We start from the raw sequence: 19,789 nt of genomic DNA on the forward strand, positions 1-19,789 counted from the left end.
ATTAGCTCCTCACAAGGCACATACCGGGTGATTAAAAAGTCAGTTTAAATTTGAAAACTTAATAAACCACGGAATAATGTAGATAGTGAGGTAAAAATTGACACACGTGCTTGGAATGACATTGGATTTTATTAGAACCAAACGAAAACGAAGTTCACAAAATGTCCGACAGATGGGCGTCGTTTGGTGACGATCGTGTGCTCAGCCGCCACTTTCGTCGTGCTTGGCCTCCAAGGTCCCCAGACCTCAGTCAATGCGATTATTGGCTTTGGGGTTACCTGAAGTCGCAAGTGTATCGTGATCGACCGACATCTCTAGGGATGCTGAAAGACAACATCCGATGCCAATGCCTCACCATAACTCCGGACATGCTTTACAGTGCTGTTCACAACATTATTCCTCTACTACAGCTATTGTTGAGGAATGATGGTGGACATATTGAGCATTTCCTGTAAAGAACATCATCTTTGCTTTGTCTCATTTTGTTATGCTAATTATTGCTATTCTGATCAGATGAAGCGCCATCTGTTGAACATTTTTTTAACTTTTGTATTTTTTTGGTTTTAATAAACCCCCCTGTCATTCCAAGAATGTGTGTCAATTTGTACCTTTCTATCTACTTTATTCCATGATTTATACAGCTTTCAAATTTATACTGACTTTTTCATCACCCTGTATTTCCGTAGTGAGCGTCAGCCGACGCCTGAGGTGATGCAAACAGTGACGCCACTGATCAGTGTATGTCAGGAAACGAGTAATTTTGTGCGATAAATCAGGCTTACCCTGTAGCAATCCGATGTGAAGGTTCGGGTTTGACAGATGCTTGGGAAAGTTACCTACCATTATGTGTAGCGCCAACAGTAAAGTACGGAAGAGTTGGTGATTCGGTATGGGGATATTTCTCGCGATTAGAGTGTGATTTCCTGATAACGCTTAAGAAAACGCAAAATATGGAAGGTATGAATACATTTTACTGCATACAGAAGAAGAAAAGTTGGAGACAATGATTGATTGTATCAGCATGATAATGGACCATGTAGTGAATCAGCATCTGCCAAGCAATTGGTTGTAGACAATAACAATCAGGAAATGTCTTCCCCACGTTCTGACCGAATGAAACCCGTTTGGGATGAATCAGAACATCGACTGAGCTCCAGACCCCAGAGTCCAAGATCATCACCTGCTCTGGTTTGGGTTCTTGAGGAAGAATGCTCCACAGTCATTCTGACACCTAACTGAAAGTATCTCTAGCAGAGTTCAAACAATCATAAAGGCGACAGGTGGACTCACTTTACGTTAACGTCCAGATGGCAAGATACTTTCGACCAGATAATGTACCTGCGGCAAGTCAACGTCGTAAGTCTGTCATTTTAAGATATATTTGCAGATGGTTTCAGTGTTGTTCAAAATAGAGGAACGTGTTGTTCACACATCACTACCTTTAAATATGTTTATATCTGTTGTGTTGTAGCATCAATTACAGTACCGTTAATAACAGAATTTTTATCACTGCATTACAGTGACTGGCATCAACGTGCACATTGTGACTCCGATCGTCTGCGCTGTGTGCATATTCTACACCTGCGTGGTAAGTCAACTTCCGGGAGGTCATTGCCACAAGATTATGTCCCCTGCGAGGACCGCGGGTGGGTTTCACTTTGTAATACTCTGCGGAAGAAAATACCACGGTACAAACCGGGATATTGAAACAGCTACTTTAAGCATCAGTCAGAATTTCTGGAACATAAATGTTGTCATTATTTACATATACTAGTTACTTCATATAGAAAGCAGGAGGTCACTAAAACTGGAACGAGTAGCTTCTCTCTGTGATATCTTCTTATTACAGGGTGACAATGAACTATACGAAATGAAATCGTCGTAACTTGTGAATGGTTGGCGTTATTACGTTCAAACAGACCGGTGGGCACGGAGTATTTTGGGAATTAGTATGCTCATGTATGGTTTGATTTAGCGACGAAACCCACTTTGATTTGGATGGGTTCGTCAATGAGCAAAATTGGCGCATTTGGGGACTGTGAATTCGATTATCGCGAACGAAAATTCTATTCACCCTGTAACCTCCCCCTCACTTATCGACCTTAATGACAGTAAAATTTAAACCGCGTGCACCTAATGGAAATTTGGGAACAGCAATCGTTACCGAAGTTAATTTGTAGGTAAAGAGGGAGGAAACGGTTGCATCTAAATGAAAGGAAAAACGCAAATGAAATTGGAGGAAATTAATTTTGAGTAAAGGATAAAATTAATAAAGATAGTAAATGTGCGCTCGTTACGTTAACAATTAATTGGTGTTAATTAGATATTTGAGATTTGGGGAAAATTACGGTCGCCAGTCCTATGGACAACTACTATAATAACTGAAAATGAAAGATAAATGCACATATAATTAACACTAAAAGCGTGGCAACTGAAGGTTGACACGTGTTGTGTGAAAACTGAATGTTTGTCAGAAGTAATAAATTTCGCTACACTCTGACTTAATTTAGCAAAAGAATTAATAAAACCGCAAAATTGAAAGTTAATTTAGTTACTGAAATTAATAGTGAACTTTGTTTCTGAAGCACTACGAAATTCAATAAAAGAAGGTTAGTCTTGGGCTACCTCAACAATCATTTCAAAAGCTACTTGAATCTACTCAATTTAGAAATAAGAAATTTGACTTTGAACTTGAATTAAATGATTCTGAACAATTAACAATAGTAAAATTTAGTACGTACCAAGCTGAGCTGCAGTCACAGGTAAGCTAAAATATGGTAACAAAACTCGCACTCTTAATTTGTGCTTGTGTAATCTAAATATGAATACTTTAACTGAACTTTGAAATTAAAGCAACGAAATGGAATGATATTACTTTAACGCTTAAAGACAAGATGTACAGTAATAACCCCAAAACGATTGCTGAGATGAAAACAGCCATTCAGGAGATCATCGACAGCATCGATGTTCCGACACATCAGCGGATCATGCAGAATTTCGCTATTCGTCTGCGCCACATCATCATCGCAAATGATGGCAGACATATCGAACATATCGTAACCTAAATGCGAATATCTGCAGTGACGTTTAAATGTTGAATAAAGTGTGTGCAGATCGTAGTTTGTAATTAATTTACGTTTTTTCATTTATTATTATTATTCACATATGGGTCCAAAAGGACCAAGTGTTGCACGTATTTTCAGTTTTGTTACTACTCCAATTTTTGAACACCTCATGCCAGGACTTAATTGCTGTATCACAATCTGCGTTCCACCAAGGGCGTTTTTGTTTCATTCGAAGAGGAATTAAATTTTGTGCTGTTTTGATGAACTTTTTTTTTTTTGACTTTGCTAATTTTTGGATTGCTTCTTGTAGAGTTCGCTTGTCAAAGTTGGGGTTATTTTAGCAGTGTCAAATTATGGAATAACAGTTCCTGTTTTGAAGCGTTTTTGAGGTTAAAGTTTTACTTTTATTCGCCTTAAATAATGGTCAGAATCAATGTTAACCTCTTTCATAACTTGGAAATTTAAAATTTCTTTGAAATTTCCTAAGAAATGTATTGGGTACCCACCAAAACTTTTATTTAGAATGGTTCTTTTCAGAATGTGTTGACATGATTTTAAGGTTAAATTTTTGCACGTTTCAACAAGTCTTTGCCCATTTAGGTTCGTCCGTTTACATGCGGGAAATTCCCCCGCCGTTATCTTATTTCTTTTTTTCTTTGCAAAACTGAGCGTTAAAATCAGCCACTAAAATTTTAACACGCTTTGAGGGAATCTTCAAGATGATGCTTTCTAATGTTGCCTCAGCTCCATGAATATCTTCAGTTCTTTCACGGTTATCCTCATTGACTGGCGTGTAGGCATTAATTAAAGTATATGCTTATTTGCGCAATTAATCGAATTTGTCATTAGTCTATTATTAACGGGTTTTACCTCCGTAACTGAATTTAAAATATGTTTGGAGACAGCAGCATCAACTCCCAGATGTGGTGTATTGTTAAATATTTCTTTATTAGTTCTGCTTTTAAAAAGATGACAATTGTTGAAATCTATGGTGTTATTGTCCGTCATTCGTGTTTCTTGAAGTGCCAAAATTTGGATCTTCTTTCCTTTTAATGTATCTCCCAATTTATGAAATTTACCTGGTTACAAAAGTGTTAGTGTGTTAAGTGTTGCTAAAATGAATTTGGTTTGGTCTTAAGTTGGCCAGAGGACCCCCACTTCCTCTGTTGAATCACACTACATTTTAGCCAGCACGCCACAGAATCCGAAAGACAAATTGTACAAGTGATACTGGCGGTGGGTTGACCACCTGGCATAATTTTGTGATTATCAAAATACTCCATGATGATTGTACTTGAAATCAAGTGGGGTTGAGTAGACTCACTGAGTGAACTCAGAGTGTTAAGACTGGAAGGGCTAGTTACAGAAAATAAATTTCATCCGCACCACTGGTGAGCAGACGCTGACCATTTTGCCGCTTGCTGCAAGACAGACGTAAAGTGGATTTTATTTTATTTTCCATGGTATGGCACTGCTTATTCTCTATTCGCAGCTGTCACCCATATCACCCAGAAAATTGGCTATCATCCACCTGTGACCTGTGCAATATCATAGGCAAGGCTTTTAGTTATAAAGTCTCGAAGCCTGTATTTTGTCATTTAGTTCAGTAATTGTCACTCTGTAAGTTGTCGTTGCTGAAAAGTTTGTACAGATTGTATTTCACCTTCTACAGCGGTTAACAGGGTTAACCTATAAGGTTAACTACGTCCAGTAATCTCTTTTTATTTCATGTAAGTCGAATTTGATTGGTATTTAATTTTAGGGTGCTCAGACATGTGGTTATTGACGTCCTCAACAATTTTTTATTGGATATATGAGGTTGCAATCTACACTCCTGGAAATGGAAAAAAGAACACATTGACACCGGTGTGTCAGACCCACCATACTTGCTCCGGACACTGCGAGAGGGCTGTACAAGCAATGATCACACGCACGGCACAGCGGACACACCAGGAACCGCGGTGTTGGCCGTCGAATGGCGCTAGCTGCGCAGCATTTGTGCACCGCCGCCGTCATTGTCAGCCAGTTTGCCGTGGCATACGGAGCTCCATCGCAGTCTTTAACACTGGTAGCATGCCGCGACAGCGTGGACGTGAACCGTATGTGCAGTTGACGGACTTTGAGCGAGGGCGTATAGTGGGCATGCGGGAGGCCGGGTGGACGTACCGCCGAATTGCTCAACACGTGGGGCGTGAGGTCTCCACAGTACATCGATGTTGTCGCCAGTGGTCGGCGGAAGGTGCACGTGCCCGTCGACCTGGGACCGGACCGCAGCGACGCACGGATGCACGCCAAGACTGTAGGATCCTACGCAGTGCCGTAGGGGACCGCACCGCCACTTCCCAGCAAATTAGGGACACTGTTGCTCCTGGGGTATCGGCGAGGACCATTCGCAACCGTCTCCATGAAGCTGGGCTACGGTCCCGCACACCGTTAGGCCGTCTTCCGCTCACGCCCCAACATCGTGCAGCCCGCCTCCAGTGGTGTCGCGACAGGCGTGAATGGAGGGACGAATGGAGACGTGTCGTCTTCAGCGATGAGAGTCGCTTCTGCCTTGGTGCCAATGATGGTCGTATGCGTGTTTGGCGCCGTGCAGGTGAGCGCCACAATCAGGACTGCATACGACCGAGGCACACAGGGCCAACACCCGGCATCATGGTGTGGGGAGCGATCTCCTACACTGGCCGTACACCACTGGTGATCGTCGAGGGGACACTGAATAGTGCACGGTACATCCAAACCGTCATCGAACCCATCGTTCTACCATTCCTAGACCGGCAAGGGAACTTGCTGTTCCAACAGGACAATGCACGTCCGCATGTATCCCGTGCCACCCAAAGTGCTCTAGTAGGTGTAAGTCAACTACCTTGGCCAGCAAGATCTCCGGATCTGTCCCCCATTGAGCATGTTTGGGACTGGATGAAGCGTCGTCTCACGCGGTCTGCACGTCCGGCACGAACGCTGGTCCAACTGAGGCGCCAGGTGGAAATGGCATGGCAAGCCGTTCCACAGGATCGTCTCCATGGGAGAATAGCAGCCTGCATTGCTGCGAAAGGTGGATATACACTGTACTAGTGCCGACATTGTGCATGCTCTGTTGCCTGTGTCTATGTGCCTGTGGTTCTGTCAGTGTGATCTGTGATGTATCTGACCCCAGGAATGTGTCAATAAAGTTTCCCCTTCCTGGGACAATGAATTCACGGTGTTCTTATTTCAATTTCCAGGAGTGTATTAAAAAACTGTCATTCAGGAAAGTAATGAGATAAAATATGTATCAATTAATCTTCTGTTAGTAATATAAAATATTTGAACTCTTTTTATAACATACATGTAGCTGGCTAATCAGTGTTATACTGGCAAGCAAGTCAGTGATTCACGTTAAAGGCTTGTAGAGTGTGAGACACATACACATCCTCCCTCTCCACCATATACACCCTCAACGACAAATGTGTGCATGACTCCTGTCTGTCCCAAAAATCTGCAGCAGTTAGGAAAGAAAACTCTTCTTAAATAAAATTGCAACAGTGAAACAAATGTACACACATCAAAATAAGTTTTGCATCACCCCGCTTCCCAGAACACCTGAAGATAGACGTTGACTGTGGATGCTGTATCACAGACACAGTCCCTTTGAGTGTTCAGAGATGTCACTAAACCAGCCCAAAGATGTAAACAATCCAGCATGTGCAGCTCCTATTGGACGGAGGGGGTCCGACAGCCGATCAGTTCCAGTCATTCCACCAGGAAGGATGTACACGGCACGTGTTGTCTGTAGTTCAACCATGCCTAGACGGTCAATTCCACGGTTCGATCGCGTCTGCATTGTTACGTACTTCGTGCCAGGAAGGGCTCTCAACACGTGAAGTGTCCAGGAGCCTCGGAGTGAACCAACACGATGTTGTTCGGACATGGAGGACATACAGAGAGAGACAGCAACTGTCGGTGACAGGCCTCTCTCAGGCCGTCCAAGGGCCACCACTGCTGTGGATGACCGCTACATACGGATTATGGCTCGGAGGAAACCTTACAGTAACGCCACCATGTTGAATAATGCTTTTCGTGTAGCCACAGGACGTTCTGTTACCACTCAAACTGTGCGCAATAGGGTGGATGATGCGCAACTTCACTCCCAATATCCATGGCAAGGCCCATCTTTGCAACCACGACACCATGTAGCGCGATACAGGTGGGCACAACAACATGCAGAATGGACCACTCAGAATTGACATCACGTTCTCTTCACCGATGAGTGTCGCATATGTCTTCAACCAGACACGCATCGGAGTCGTGTTTGCAAGCAACCCGGCCAAGCTGAACACGTTAGACACACTGTTGAGCGAATGCAGCAAGGTGGAGGTTCCCTGCTGTTTTGGGGTGGCATTAGGTGGGTTCGATGTACGTCGCTGGTGGTCATGGAAGGCGCCGTAACGGCTGCACGATACGTGAATGCCAACCTCCGACCGATAGTGCAACCGTATCGGCAGCATATTGGCAAGGCATTTGTCTGAATGGACGACAATTCGCGCCCCCATCATGCACATGTTGTGAATGACTTCCTTCAGGATAACGACATCGCTCGACTAGAGTCGCCAGCATGTTCTCTAGACGTGAACCCTATCGAGCATGCCTGGGATAGACTGAAAAGGGCGACGTGACCCACCAACCACTCTGAGGGATCTATGCCGAATCGCCGTTGAGAAGTGGGACAATTTGGACCATCAGTGTCTTGATGAACTTGTGGATAGCATGCCACGACGAATACAGGTATGCAGCAATGCAAGAGGACATGCTACTAGGTATTTGATGTACCTGTGTGTAGAGCAATCTGGACCACCAGCTCTGAAGGTCTCGCTGTGTGGTGGTACAGCATGCAATGTGTGGTTTCCACGAACAATAAAAAGGGCGAAAATGATGTTGGTGTTGATCTCTATTCCAGTTTTCTGTTCAGGTTCCGAAACTCTTGGAACCGAGGTGATGCAAATATTTTTTGATATTTCTGTTTAAATCTGTTAATTGCAGAGAAGTGGCTGAGTGACCACTTAAATAAAAAGCTGAGAAAATTCAGCGATTCTCAAGCGCGTTGAGATCTGCATCATAACTACGCAGGAATTACTCCTGAAATTTCACAAAATTTTAAAATCAATTTGCTACCTAAAACAGTGGGTATCGCTAAGAAAAGTCAGATATCGTACAAGCTGTGCTTTGTTAAAACATGGGGCAATGTTTTAATTATCTCACATGCGCCACACTCTGGAGATTCAGTATGTTGCAATGTGGAATCTAGGGGAAAGACATGTTAGGGTGGTCTCACGTCACCTGACTGCATGGAAGTACGCCACGATCGAATGATTAAATCAATCACTCGAAACGTGTCTTGAAATATGCCTGAGTGAGTATCGTAAGATGTATCACACATTATGCGAAGGGTTAAATATATTGAAAAGAGGTTTCCAGTACGTGGAGGGCCACTTAATTTTGCTGTAATCCTCGCTTTTGCTGTACCAACCTGGATATTGAAGCAATTATGTTTTACCTTAGCTGCATTCGAAATCTCTTGAAAACGCGAGTACAATGATATATCACCTGTCAAAGTCGATGTTGAAAATTTTCGCAAAAGTATCGGAGAGATGTACTTGAACTGAAGATCAAGACGGGCGCAATCGGCTCCGACGATTCAAGCACCCGAAAATTGCGATCTCACGCCAGGCCTCGTTGGCTCGTGCCTTCCGCTTGTTTACTTGTTTCTTCTGATACGCTGGAAGTTTGCGTGTATTTCTGTTTCAACAGTAGCCGACGTCAGTTCTAAGTACTTTGACGTAGGGTAAAGAAGAAATACGTTTCATTTTAGCAACGTAGGCCAAGTCGTTTGCCACGCATAATGGCGTAACCTGGCCTGAGAGACAAACTTGGCGCTGCTTACACGGCAATATCCTATTCCAGCCGCTCTACCTTTCAGTTCTACCACATTTCTCAGATGATTTTGTTAAAAGTTTGAACACCAACAATATCTAGCCTTTTTTCAATGTACCGCTCTACTCAAGATCGTTTCTTGCCATTAAAGAAAGTAATAAGTTACGTTTCAAAAATTATACACGTTTCATTACCTGAGTTGATACAACAGCTGAGAGCATTAACTAAACAACATAAAATGCGTTTACTCCTACTTACTATTATTTACGAAGACGTCGTTTTGACATCTTGAACAGTTCAAGGAGCAAAAGTTGATGTTATGTCGTGCCCGATTGACTGTGTACCTGTGTATACACTGACGGAAATAAAAATCACAATACTAATATACACTCCTGGAAATTGAAATAAGAACACCGTGAATTCATTGTCCCAGGAAGGGGAAACTTTATTGACACATTCCTGGGGTCAGGTACATCACATGATCACACTGACAGAACCACAGGCACATAGACACAGGCAACACAGCATGCACAATGTCGGCACTAGTACATTGTATATCCACCTTTCGCAGCAATGCAGGCTGCTATTCTCCCATGGAGACGATCGTAGAGATGCTGGATGTAGTCCTGTGGAACGACTTGCCATGCCATTTCCACCTGGCGCCTCAGTTGGACCAGCGTTCGTGCTGGACGTGCAGACCGCGTGAGACGACGCTTCATCCAATCCCAAACATGCTCAATGGGGGACAGATCCGGAGATCTTGCTGGCCAGGGTAGTTGACTTACACCTTCTAGAGCACGTTGGGTGGCACGGGATACATGCGGACGTGCATTGTCCTGTTGGAACAGCAAGTTCCCTTGCCGGTCTAGGAATGGTAGAACGATGGGTTCGATGACAGTTTGGATGTACCGTGCACTATTCAGTGTCCCCTCGGCGATCACCAGTGGTGTACGGCCAGTGTAGGAGATCGCTCCCCACACTATGATGCCGGGTGTTGGCCCTGTGTGCCTCGGTCGTATGCAGTCCTGATTGTGGCGCTCACCTGCACGGCGCCAAACACGCATACGACCATCATTGGCACCAAGGCAGAAGCGAATCTCATCGCTGAAGACGACACGTCTCCATTCGTCCCTCCATTCACGCCTGTCGCGACACCACTGGAGGCGGGCTGCACGATGTTGGGGCGTGAGCGGAAGACGGCCTAACGGTGTGCGGGACCGTAGCCCAGCTTTATGGAGACGGTTGCGAATGGTCCTCGCCGATACCCCAGGAGCAACAGTGTCCCTAATATGCTGGGAAGTGGCGGTGCGGTCCCCTACGGCACTGCGTAGGATCCTACGGTCTTGGCGTGCATCCGTGCGTCGCTGCGGTCCGGTCCCAGGTCGACGGGCACGTGCACCTTCCGCCGACCACTGGCGACAACATCGATGTACTGTGGAGACCTCACGCCCCACGTGTTGAGCAATTCGGCGGTACGTCCACCCGGCCTCCCGCATGCCCACTATACGCCCTCGCTCAAAGTCCGTCAACTGCACATACGGTTCACGTCCACGCTGTCGCGGCATGCTACCAGTCTTAAAGACTGCGATGGAGCTCCGTATGCCACAGCAAACTGGCTGACACTGACGGTGGCGGTGCACAAATGCTGCGCAGCTAGCGCCATTCGACGGCCAACACCGCGGTTCGTGGTGTGTCCGCTGTGCCGTGCGTGTGATCATTGCTTGTACAGCCCTCTCGCAGTGTCCGGAGCAAGTATGGTGGGTCTGACACACCGGTGTCAATGTGTTCTTTTTTCCATTTCCAGGAGTGTATTTACACTACTGGCCATTAAAATTGCTAAACCACGAAGATGATGTGCTACAGACGCGAATTAAACCGATAGGAAGAAGATGTTGTGATATGCTAATGAAAGCTTTCCAGCACTCACACAAGGTTGGCGCCGGTGGCGACACCTACAACGTGCTGACATGTGGAAAGTTTCCAACCGATTTCTTATACACAAACAGCAGTTGACCGGCGTTGCCTGGTGAAACGTTGTTGTGATGGCTCATGTAAGGAGGAGAAATGCGTACCATCACGTTTCTGACTTTGATAAAGGTCGGATTGTAGCCTATCGCGATTCTGGTTTATCTTATCGCGACATTGCTGCGCCGGCCGGTGTGGCCGTGCGGTTCAAGGCGCTTCAGTCTGGAACCGCGTGACCGCTACGGTCGCAGGTTCGAATCCTGCCTCGGGCATGGATGTGTGTGATGTCCTTAGGTTAGTTAGGTTTAATTAGTTCTAAGTTCTAGGCGACTGATGACCTCAGAAGTTGAGTCGCATAGTGCTCAGAGCCATTTGAACCATTTGAACCATACGCTACGGTCGCTGGTTCGAATACTGCCTCGGGAATGGATGTGTGTGATGTCCTTAGGTTAGTTAGGTTTAAGTAGTTCTAAAGTTCTAGGGGACTGATGACCACAGCAGTTAAGTCCAATAGTGCTCAGAGCCCTTTGAACCATTCGACATTGCTGCTCGCGTTGGTCGAGATCCAATGACTGTTAGCAGATAGGGAATCGGTGGGTTCAGGAGGGTAATACGGAACACCGTGCTGGATCCCAACGGCCTCGTATCACTAGCAGTCGAGATGACAGGCATCTTATCCGCATGGATGTAACGGATCGTGCAGCCACTTATCGATCCCTGAGTCAAGAGATGGGGACGTTTGCAAGACAACAACCATCTGCACGAACAGTCTGACGACGTTTGCAGCAGCATGGACTATCAGCTCGGAGACAATGGGTGCAGTTACCCTTGACGCTGCATCACATACAGGAGCGTCTGTGGTGAAGTACTCAACGACGAACCTGGGTGCACGAATAGCAAAACGTCATTTTTTCGGATTAATCCAGGTTCTGTTTACAGCATCATGATGGTCGCATCCGTCTTTGCCGACATCGCGGTGAACGCACATTAGAGGCGTGTATTCGTCATCGCCAGGCGTGATGGTATGGGGTGCCATTGGTTACACGTCTCGGTCACCTCTTGTTCGCATTGACGGCACTTCGAACAGTGGACATTACATTTCAGATGTGTTACGACCCGTGGCTCTACCCTTCATTCGATCCCTGCGAAACCCTACATTTCAGTAAATGGATCAAATGGCTCTGAGCGCTATGGGAGTTAACATCTATGGTCATCAGTCCCCTAGAACTTAGAACTCCTTAAACCTAACTAACCTAAGGACATCTCACAACACCCAGTCATCACGAGGCAGAGAAAATCCCTGACCCCGCCGGGAATCGAATCCGGGAACCCGGGCGCGGGAAGCGAGAACGCTACCGCACGACCACGAGCTGCGGACACATTTCAGCAGGACAATGCACGATCACATGTTGCAGGTCCTGTACGGGCCTTCCTGGATACAGAAAATGTTCGACTGATGCCCTGGCCAGAACATTCTCCAGATCTCTCACCAATTGAAAACTTCTGGTCAATGGTGACCGAGCAACTGGTTCGTCACAATACGCCAGTCACTACTCTTGATGAACTGTGGTATTGTGTTGAAGCTGCATGGGGAGCTGTACCTGTACACGCCATCCAAGCTCTGTTTGACTCAATGCCCAGGCATATCAAGGCCGTTATTACGGCCAGAGGTGGTTGTTCTGGGTACTGATTTCTCAGGATCTACGCTGACAAAATGCGTGAAAATGTAATCACATGTTAGTTCTAGTACAATATATTTGTCCATGAGATATATCATCCGCATTTCTTCTTGGTGTAGCAATTTTAATGACCAGTAGTGTAAACTTGAAACACATCTGCCATTTTTTTGTTTCTTTTGCACAACTTCTTCTTCGTTCTGCGACGTTTTTTCCTTCAGCGTATATGCAAATATACAGTGGCGTGCACAACTTAAGGCCGAAAGTAACTTTCTCATATAGTGTAACTGCCAAGCAACATAGTTCGCTAAAACTTGGATCATACGTAGAAAGAACTACTACAGTATAATACAGTAGACATATGCAATGAGAAGAATAAACATGACACTTTCAATCAAAGGAGTAATTACACTTAAGATGGATGCTCTGCAACGTCCTTCCATGCTGGTCACCAATTTGTAGCAAGATGCCCCATTCCTCTACCACCGTGGTTGACAACATCTGGATGGTCACAGCAGCATGTGGACGATCTATAATTGTCTACGCAACACATCCCAAACATGCCTGATGGGGTTTAAGTAGGGATAACGGGCAGACCAGTCCATTTGCTGTATATCTATATCTACATCTACATCTACATTTATACTCCGCAAGCCACCCAACGGTGTGTGGCGGAGGGCACTTTACGTGCCACTGACATTACCTCGCTTTCCTGTTCCAGTCGCGTATGGTTCGCGGGAAGAACGACTGCCGGAAAGCTTCCATGCGCGCTCGAATCTCTCTAATTTTACATTCGTGATCTCCTCGAGAGGTATAAGTAGGGGGAAGCAATAAATTCGATACCTCATCCAGAAACGCACCCTCTCGAAACCTGGACAGCAAGCTATACCGCGATGCAGAGCGCCTCTCTTGCAGAGCCTGCCACTTGAGTTTGCTAAACACCTCCGTAACGCTACCACGTTTACCAAATAACCGTGTGACGAAACGCGCCGCTCTTCTTTGGATTTTCTCTATCTCCTCCGTCAACCCGATCTGGTACAGATCCCACACTGACGAGCAATATTCAAGTATAGGTCGAACGAGTGTTTTGCAAGCCACCTCCTTTGTTGATGGACTACGTTTTCTAAGGACTCTCCCAATGAATCTCAACCTGGTACCCGCCTTACCCACAATTTATATTATATGATAATTCCACTTCAAATCGTTCCGCACGCATGCTCCCAGATATTTTACAGAAGTAACTGCTACAAGTGTTTGTTCCGCTATCATATAATCATACAATATCCTCTCGTTCCAAGTGCTTTTCCACCTGCACTGTTCGATGCTGTCGCGCATTGACGTCTGTTAGAATGAAGTCACGGAGGAACGCACCACTGGAAAGACGCACAGAGAACAGTATCACAACAACGTTGACTGGTGAAAAAATTGTGCTCACAGATTTGGAGGTCAGTATACCCGTGCACCGTTATGTCTTCCCACATCATAACATCTGGAGTGCCAAGAATATCATGCTCGACAGGGTCTCTGGGTGCAGCACGTGTTCTGACCTTTCGCCATATGAGGATGCAAGGGAGGATCACTACACAGGCTGAATCAGCTTTCATCCAAGAAACACACCACACACCTTATTGATCCACTCTGTAAGGTATATGCAAGAAATACATAACGTAGCTACAGCCAGTATTGCCTATGTTCGTCTGTGAAATTGGACTCGATAAGCAACCTGAGCTACCAGTAAACGGAATTTAACCTGTATAACACGGTGTGCATGTTGTATGAGTGTCAGTTTCACTGTCATTGAAGTTCTCAACAGATCGTTACATGAAAAATTTAAAACTAACGTTTGGATAAGCTATCTTACTGCGTATTTGAATAAGAATTTACAAGTGATACATAATCTGTCTTGTGCAACGGAATTTACTGGACTAGAGTACATGACATGTTGTGGTGTGTCAGTGTCTCTGTTCTGACCCTAAGGTTTGGACTCACCTTTTTAGATGACTGCCTTTTTCCATATGGTTTACAGAAATGCGCAGCAGCATGCAGCAGCAGCGGCTAAAGCTTACTTTTACTAAGAATGCATGTCATAAAAAGGAGTTTGCTGGGTCCTGTTAACTATTAAATAACTTTTGAAAAGGGTTCAAAATGGTTCAAATGGTTCTGAGCACTATGCGACTTAACTTCTGAGGTCATCAGTCGCCTAGAACTTAGAACTAATTAAACCTAACTAACCTAAGGACATCACACACATCCATGCCCGAGGCAGGATTCGAACCTGCGGCCGTAGCGGTCGCTCGGTTCCAGACTTTAGCGCCTAGAACCACACGGCCACTCCGGCCGGCTTAGAAAAGGGATTTCAGTAATTAAGTCTAGTTAAAACTACAGAATCATAATGAACAAATATTAATAATGGCAATGACAATTTACATGTGTGTCAATAATGACTGAATTCAAGATTAACAAATTATTTCCGTTTCATAATTACATTAAAATTTATTAACCACAGAATATTATTTAGTTGTGGAGAATAATTATTATTATTTGGAGGATAAGGAGGTTTCTTTCACTGCCAAGTAAAACATGGGATTATTGCAAACTCGTTCTAACAATCGCGAGCCCAACACTGCAATTGCTTTTGTGCTATGCTTGCGAATTTTACCTTGAATTCCAGCTTCAAGAGTAGTTAAGCCATATAATCCTCTCCTGGCTATATAAAGGAAATCAGGCCTTGAGTATGGTAAGATCTGCCACCGCCGACGTGAGGGCAGCGTGCCACGTCTTCTGTCTCCGAGCTCTCGACCGACACTACTCTTTCACTCTCGCAGGCAGACCTCGTCTCACAACAATGCTTTGACTCGCGCTCCCATGTTTCTCCCTCAGATTGTTACTATCGATATCTGAGTGCTTATACAATGCAAAGAATAGCGTTAAGTTGGATATATTGTTTTGCATAATGGAGAGTTCTGACACGCTCCTTAGAACTCTCCACGCTCTTGACACAACGGCAAATGTTGTCGCCAATGTGCAGGTCTCAACGGAGCACAACGCACTGGTCCTCGTCAGGGAGGATGGCCGTACCGTACCACTGTCGAGTGTCAGATTGCAGGCCTAACAGTCCTGAAAAATGTGGTTGACGTGGGTCTCTTCTTGTCTGTTGCACTATGCTGTGGTCATGTTCTACTGTTGCTGACCGTCGTCGATCACCTCCTCTCCTTTGGGCACTATTGCTCATTGCATTGAATGATGCTCACGCACGTGAAACAGTGCTGTGAACAATACCACAGACCACTGGTCACAGTTCGCCCTCCTTCCAGTTTCTCGGTGATTTTTCCCCGTTTGAAGTCATCCAAATGTTGTTTCGGGGCCACGTTGTAATGAAGAACACAACCGCACTGCACGATAACTACTAGCTGACTGACACAGACACTTTCTGTTTCCCGTTCCTTCAAGTGCGTAGTGTTGCGTGCCACCACCATCTGCCGCTGAAGTCACGCTGACCTCACGCCGTGTGATGTCCAACTTCCTGTGCACAACTGGTAGGCCCTGGAAACTTACTCCCACACTTTCGTTAATTTCCACTGAGTAAGTAGTATGTTATGTCACAGAGTTGTTCACGACGTCCTAGATGTAAGATGATATGAATTGCCGCGAGGGGTAGCCGCGCGGTCTGGAACGTGTTGCCACGGTCGCGTGGCTCCCAGCGTCGGAGGGTTCGAGTCCTCCATCGGGCATGGGTGTGTGTGTGTTGTCCTTAGCGTAAGTTTAAGTTAGCTTAGGGACCGATGACCTTAGCTGTTTGGTCCCATAAGCCCTTATCACAAATTTCCAATTCCAATAGTATAAATTCGTATAATATACTCCTATATCATCAAAATATTTGTTTGTGCAAGTAGACCCCCCCCCTCCCCCCCCCCCCCCGAAAAAAAGAGTCCGCAATTTATCACTGGTAATGTGCATACTGTTTTTCTTCACACCATCTAGTGTATTGTCTGTTTTGTACTCCAGGGCGGCCTTAAGGCGGTCGTGTGGACGGACGTCATCCAGACAGTACTGATGTTCGTGGCGGTCATTCTGGTGATCGTAAAGGGCACCTTCGACGTCGGCGGACTGGGCACGGTCTGGCAGCGGAACGTGGACAGCGGCAGGATAGAGCTACCTGAGTAAGCGGATTGACATAGCGTCCACTTCCGTAGCGCCAAAACTGTCCTTTATGATTACTTATTTCAGTAAACTGGATGTATTGCCAATACTATGGTTAAAGAATGCTAATAACCGGTGCATATACATATTATTTACATTTTCTTGTAGAAACATTACTGAATGCCTGAAGGATCGTTTATGATATCGATGGCAATGACTTTTACTTTCTGTTGATCTCAGAGAATTTTTGATCGCTCACCACATACCATTTGAAATTCAGATGTCGGTTTGCATAATGACTGCAAGAAAGTCATCGCCGTTGCACATATGTGGTGTACTTTGATATCTTTTTTGAGAAAATGCAGAAATTCGTAGTCTTTCAGTGATTATTTGTATGGTTTATAAGCTGCCTTACTGTGAGCTTCAGTTTACGTAATTTTCTTATCCGGACCAATCTTCGTTTTATTTTTTTCTATATTCGTCGACTCTGACAGTTTGAAAAATTTTCTCAGACAATGATTTCATTTCGTCACATGCAAATTAGCAGGTGATTATACAAATAATACAAAACGCTCTCTGGTAAAATGAACATGATGCAAAATACTTAAAACCAGGAAGTACATACGGAGAATAAATGTCTGCTTAAAATTGGGAAATTTAGTGCCAGTGCTAATTTCATCCTTTGCTTGCTAAGAGTAAGCGCTCCGATTGTCTTTCTTTTTAAATACAAGCGAAGTATACCTGGATAAACCGGAAGGTACTACATTACAAACAATAAAAATGCAGTTCACGTAGTATTATGAAAAACTTAGAACTTCTGCTCTTTCTGTGTAAAATACCACTCCAATACAAGCTACATTTCAATGGTGACAGGAAATAAGAAAATTCAGTAGCAGGATCTGGTGAAGTGAAATATCCATAAGGCATTGGAACATTGCTTTTGGGGAAGGAATAGGAGAAAGGGTTAAGGGAGAATATGAATTTAGTGGTAGGAATTATAGAGGAGGAAGGCTAATTGAGTTCTGCAGTACATTTCAGATGGAAATAGCAAATTTTTTCTTCAGCAGTTATTAGAGCAGGAGGACGTATGCTTGGAAAAAACTGGAGGCACAGGAAGATTCCAGATGGCCGGCCGATGTGGCTGAGCGGTTCTAGGCGCTTCAGTGTGGAACCGCGCGACCGCTACGGTGACAGGTTCGAATCCTGCCTCGGGAATGGATGTGTGCTATGTCCTTAGTTTAGTTAGGTTTAAGTAGTTCTACGTTCTAGGAGACTGATGACCTCAGATGTTAAGTTCCATAGTGCTCAGAGCCATTTAAACCATTTGATTCCAGATGGATTACATCTAGACAGCGGTTCGAAATCAGATATTGGATTGTAAGGCATACCCTGGAACAGATATAGACTCAGATCACAATTTAATAATGATGAAGAGGAGACTGAAGTTTAAGACTATGGTTTGAAGTTTGATAAGGGTATGGATACTGACAAAAGGAATACGAGAAGAGGCATTTCGCTTGAAGGGGATGGACAGCTCTACAAAGGGCAATCGTAGAAGTTTGATAGAGAAACATAGGTACTCGGGAGGTATTCGCAAAGAAACCCTGCGTAACAGAAGAAATACTTCAATTGACCGACGAAAGAAGGAACTACAGAAATGTTCAGGCAGAGACAGGCACAGACCAATGTAAATCCCTCGGGAATGAAATAAGTAGGAAGTGCAGGGGAAGCTAAGGCGAAACGTCTGCGAGAAAGATGTAAGGAAATCGAAAAAGAAATGACCGTCGGGAGGAATGTCTCAGCATACAGAAAAGAGAAATCAAACTTCGGTGAAATTAGAAGTAATGGTGGTATCAGTAAAAACGCAATGGGGAGCACACTGTTAATCGTAGGGGAGAGAGCAGACAGGTGGTGAGCGTACGCTAAGACCTATATTAATGGAAGGGCTTGTACGATGACGTGATAGAGTAAGAAAGTTTAGTCGATATGGAAGACTTAGAGGATCCAGTATTAGAGCCAGAATTTAAAATAGTTCTGAAGACTTATGATCAAATAAGGTAGAACAGATAGATAACACTGCAGCAGAATTTCTAGAATCATTGGGAGAGTGGGAACCAAACTACTAAACAGGTTGGTTTGTAGAATCTACACTCCTGGAAATTGAAATAAGAACACCGTGAATTCATTGTCCCAGGAAGGGGAAACTTTATTGACACATTCCTGGGGTCAGATACATCACATGATCACACTGACAGAACCACAGGCACATAGACACAGGCAACAGAGCATGCACAATGTCGGAACTAGTACAGTGTATATCCACCTTTCGCAGCAATGCAGGCTGCTATTCTCCCATGGAGACGATCGTAGAGATGCTGGATGTAGTCCTGTGGAACGGCTTGCCATGCCATTTCCACCTTGCGCCTCAGTTGGACCAGCGTTCGTGCTGGACGTGCAGACCGCGTGAGACGACGCTTCATCCAGTCCCAAACATGCTCAATGGGGGCAGATCCGGAGATCTTGCTGGCCAGGGTAGTTGACTTACACCTTCTAGAGCACGTTGGGTGGCACGGGATACATGCGGACGTGCATTGTCCTGTTGGAACAGCAAGTTCCCTAGCCGGTCTAGGAATGGTAGAACGATGGGTTCGATGATGGTTTGGATGTACCGTGCACTATTCAGTGTCCCCTCGACGATCACCAGTGGTGTACGGCCAGTGTAGGAGATCGCTCCCCACACCATGATGCCGGGTGTTGGCCCTGTGTGCCTCGGTCGTATGCAGTCCTGATTGTGGCGCTCACCTGCACGGCGCCAAACACGCATACGACCATCAATGGCACCAAGCAGAAGCGACCCTCATCGCTGAAGACGACACGTCTCCATTCGTCCCTCCATTCACGCCTGTCGCGACACCACTGGAGGCGGGCTGCACGATGTTGGGGCGTGAGCGGAAGACGGCCTAACGGTGTGCGGGACCGTAGCCCAGCTTCATGGAGACGGTTGCGAATGGTCCTCGCCGATACCGCAGGAGC

The sequence above is a fragment of the Schistocerca cancellata genome, chromosome 9 (assembly GCF_023864275.1).
Source record: "Schistocerca cancellata isolate TAMUIC-IGC-003103 chromosome 9, iqSchCanc2.1, whole genome shotgun sequence".
Lineage (NCBI taxonomy): Eukaryota > Metazoa > Arthropoda > Insecta > Orthoptera > Acrididae > Schistocerca > Schistocerca cancellata.